Source organism: Saccostrea cucullata, unplaced genomic scaffold, assembly GCF_032062105.1.
Source record: "Saccostrea cucullata isolate Sc308-1 unplaced genomic scaffold, CSIRO_AGI_Scuc_v1 ctg11760, whole genome shotgun sequence".
In the NCBI taxonomy this organism is placed as follows: Eukaryota; Metazoa; Mollusca; class Bivalvia; order Ostreida; family Ostreidae; genus Saccostrea; species Saccostrea cuccullata.
The window spans coordinates 29,279-33,741 of NW_026928634.1; the positions used below are offsets into that span (position 1 = coordinate 29,279).

The following is a 4,463-nucleotide window of genomic DNA, read 5'->3' on the forward strand; positions in this document are numbered from 1 at the left end:
ATCCTTGAATCTACATTCTGCCACAAACAAAGCCATGTGCACATCCGGGGATTTGGTACTCTCATTCCTATACTCATATTGTTACCTACCTTGGAATTAGTCAATTTAGTAATTTTTAAAGACTTTACACTTACCCGAGTACATGTATGAAATTTGAGTCCTGCAACCTCAGCGTCTTGGATACTGTGACCTTCTGAACTGATGACACCCTACTGCGGCCAACCGTGTTAGACTGAGTGAATGACTTTCAGACTTGTGATCATATTTGGATTTATGGATGACTGTAATGAATAAAATATAGATAATTTGCCATGATTCTGTTGTTTATTGAAAATAAAATGAGAAAATATCACAAATGAGTCAATTTTTTCATAAGGGTGGATTCCACCCAGAATTTGAAAATAGCTGCAGAATTTAATGCAAATCTAGCAAATAAGGCAAAATTTCAAGATTTCAAATAGACTAATTAGCAAACTTTTTGATGATAATGAAGAGTTATTCATTAATGTTTCTAGTATACTACATGATCCTTATCTGGTCCTTCCTGCTGATTAAGTATGTGCGAAAAGTTTCATCACCCCCCTCTCTAATGGAAATTTGAGATATAGCAGGTGCCCCCCATCTTCTTTGTTTATAATTAACACAGGCTAGAGAAAACCCCAAATTTTGATAACACATTACAGTTCAGTCTCTGAAGCCTTAAACAGCACTGACCATTTATCATTTTTGGGGGAATTTGAAGTTTAAACAAGGAGAATTAAAACCATGCCAAAGTTCAAAAAGGGTCATAACTATGGTTTCAAACCTCAAAATGTGCCTCATAATAAGGGAATGAAAATTAATGATGTGAAAATTTTACCTGCACGGTACAACAGACTGTCCCAGCAATTGCATCAGATGGTTTCGGAAACTCCCATAGCTGCGGAAGGGCAGAAAATGCTCGTGCGGCCCATGTGCCACCATCTCCTTAGGCCAAGGAGACCAAAAGTTGAAAGCCCTCCAAAATGCCTAAATACAAATGAATCAGAACAGTAAGTCAAATTTTGTATAAAACATTTATAATTGAGCAATAGTTCATAAAAATTCTAACAAATCAAGTCTTGCCTACCTTTTACATGACTAAATATGGGAAAAATTGACCTTTTTTTTTTAATTACTAGGGTGGGATACATATTACATGCTATTACATGTAAATACATATAAATACATGCAAAGTAAAATGTAATACATGCAGTTGAAAGTCATATAGGTACATAAGAAAAGAAATCAGAAGAATTCATTTCAAAGAATTAAAGTTATATGATGTTAAAATTTCCTATGTCTTGTTAGATAGTCTAAGGGAAGTAACTCTAATATGTGCTCTCATGCACTGTATACTGTCATCTGTCTCAAACAAATGAAAAATGGTATATTTACCTAGATTGGCCAATCAAAATTCCCATCGACTGCTACACCTTGGGAAAACAGCCGAGATGTGGAATGAGGTGATTTCTCTCCACCAGCAAGGGAATCCGGGGTGCGATGGACCGCTTGACTGGGATCTGGCATCCGAAGAGAGGCGTGGTCTGGGAAGCCGGATGGGCCTTCGATGTACTAAGTGTCTATATGTATCAAGGCGGTACAATCTGTATGAGGAGGTAGAGACCAAATCCCGGGGTAGGAAAGCTGCCACTGTTAACTATGGGCTTCAAGTTGGCCTCAGTCAAACCCCTATAGGCAATGATGGGATGAGGAAAATCCTTCTTTCTACCAAAAACTCCCCCTCCTACGCGAAAGTCTCTACAAAAGACATCAAACAAAATTATGCCAATTATTGAAAACCTTAATGAGGCTGACATGAGTAAGCGGTGTCGCCAGCTGGTGGACGTCAACACTCTAAGGGGAAGTGACTCCCCGCATGCCATCCCCGTACAGTGCGATGGCATGTACAATAACCCCCTGTACTCGGGGGTGGGTGAGACACCCTTCCAGCCGGCGACACAGACTGTGTACTCATTCGCTGAAAATGTTACATCAAAACATCAGATAATTAAAATGGTTACTAAAAATAAAATTTGTTCAAAGCACGGACACTTACTGGATGAGGGCACTGCTAACCACCACTGCAGTCCTGGGGTGTGTGGGGCAAATCTACCAATGCACCATACCATTGGGGATGAGTTCACTTGGGCTCGGGAGGGGATGGCGGAACTCCTCTGCAAAGATGGCCTCGAGGTAAGGGAGGTAACCACTGACCCGGACAGCTCTGCCGGTCGAGCTGCAGATTCCCTCTATAAGGACGGTCTGCTGCAAAATATCCCAGTTCACTATATTGACACTCGACACTTGTCCGAGTCAATCAGAAAGGCAATTAAAAAAGATCAGAAACTTTTAGAGGTCATGCCAAAGAGAACTAAAGCAGAAAAAACCAAACTTTTGCATAATTTTGCCCTAGATGCTGTTGACAGATGTACAGCTGAGATTAACCAAGCTCATGCAGTATATGCTGGAGATGCAGATAAATTAAAAAACAAGCTCTCATATGCCAAACATGCAATAGTGAAATGTTACATGGGAGATCATGCATCATGCAGAAAACACTCTCTGGTGTGCAAAGGGAAAGTAAAAAATAACTGGGTTAGCAAGAGTTCTTATCTAGGTCAAGGTTTTACAATACCGTCTTCCGCGGAAAATGAGGCAAGGCTCCATGCCTGCATCTCTAAGAGGTTGTCTCCAGCTGTACTGGACAGGACGATCAAAAACACCAACTCGCAAAAGGTCGAAAGCTTCAACAGAACTCTGCGGCGATCCCTGCCCCGAAATGTTACTTTCACAAGAAACTTTAATGGTCGGGCGCACAGTGCAGCTCACTCATCAAATCACGGTCCGGGCAGCTCGCTCCGAAGCCTCTGTGCAGGGGTTGGTGCCCCCATCCCCACTGGTGGCCAAGTGGACCAGACTCTGAATGAAATACAAAATGAGCATGAATTAAATAAATCGTATCAGAAAAGTCAATCGTATAAAACAAAAAGGGTAATTAAACGTAAGAAATTATATAAACTTTACGAAAAACATCAGGAAGAAGTAAAATATAAGAAAAACATGATGTTAGCTGAATCTCGAGCCCGAGGTAATAAAAGAAAGCCCCCTGAACACAATTATTCGAAAACAGGAAATTAACAAGTTAATATTCAAGAAATACATATTTTAAATTACTTTAAAAAATGCATCTAGGGTGGTGAGCCCCACAACAAAACCCCTGGTCCTTGCAGTGGATCCTCTCCTGGTTTGTGGCGTGCGGCTCCAGAGTAAGGTGCATCGGGTCAATGCATAACTTCTTATGGCAGAGATGACTGACCTCCAGGCCTGCAACTGCAAACTGCGACCTAGTCTGTCTCTTCTCTACCATAAGAGCTACCCGATGCACCCTCTCTACTGTACTGCCCTCCTCCGGCCAATTAACCCTCATCTTCCCATACCCACTTCTATCCCTCCCCCCTGTCCAAAGCCTGCAACCCCCCACATTTTCACTGTTTGAGGCTAATTTCTCCCCCAGGGTCTCAAAAATAGCTTGCATCATTCTTAGTTTACTAAATCTCTCTGACTAGGATAGCTAAAGTAGCAATTTCTGTCTTTAAAGTCACATGACATTTCAAAATGGGGTTCTCTATAGGGAAAAGAGTACCAATTCATTTCCCATAGAACTCAATACAAATCTTAGGCCCTCTCAGTACTTACCTATTGTAATTTCAGACAAATCCTGGGTGTTATTGCAAACTTTGTTCTTTGCACTTACAAAATATACTGAAAAAAATATAGGGTCCCATGGCGTTTATAGGTCAAAATTGCCCCTTTCCGCAACTTATAGAGATCGGCAGTAAATAACATGCTATGTCAAAAATCAACCCCCACTCCTAAAACTTCCCCTGGCTTTTCTATACTTTCTATAATATTTCCTCATTCCATCATTTATTTCAAACATTAATATTTTTACTTTAAAATTAAGTTAATTACTTTCCTGAATTCAGCCAATCAGACAACGCCTACCTATTTAATCCTTGAATCTACATTCTGCCACAAACAAAGCCATGTGCACATCCGGGGATTTGGTACTCTCATTCCTGATGCATCAGCATTAGGATCTTGAGACCAAATGTTTTCACATTTACTACATAAATGATACCATGGTCAATCCTACAAGTTCAAGGTCATTGGCAGAATAAGTGCATTTTTCCTGTCCAGGGCATAACTTTGCTAGTGAGAAACGTTAGAAGTTCATACTTGGTACAAGGATTGTTTATGACCTGAGGGTGTGTCATGATTTTGATTCAAGGTCATTCCGGCAAGTTCAAGGTCAGCAGTAAAAAAATTAAAAGTTGTGTCTGACTGACAACTTCCTAATGAAGAAACATTGCAAGTTCATACCTCATACAAAGATTGCTCATGATCTAAAGGTGTGTCATGACCTTGATCCAAAATCATTT

The 4,463-nt window shown here is 40.4% G+C and overlaps 1 long non-coding RNA gene across 1 annotated transcript; it reads right to left on the reverse strand.

Moving 5' to 3' along the window:
* Positions 1–1,755: 1,755 nt before the first annotated feature.
* Positions 1,756–3,470, reverse strand: LOC134278236 (uncharacterized). Its single transcript, XR_009994401.1, has 3 exons — positions 2,657–3,470; positions 2,078–2,286; positions 1,756–1,779 (listed from the first exon to the last, which is right to left on the reverse strand). It is a non-coding gene; the product is annotated as an uncharacterized LOC134278236 (long non-coding RNA).
* Between the last annotated feature and the right edge of the window lie 993 nt (positions 3,471–4,463).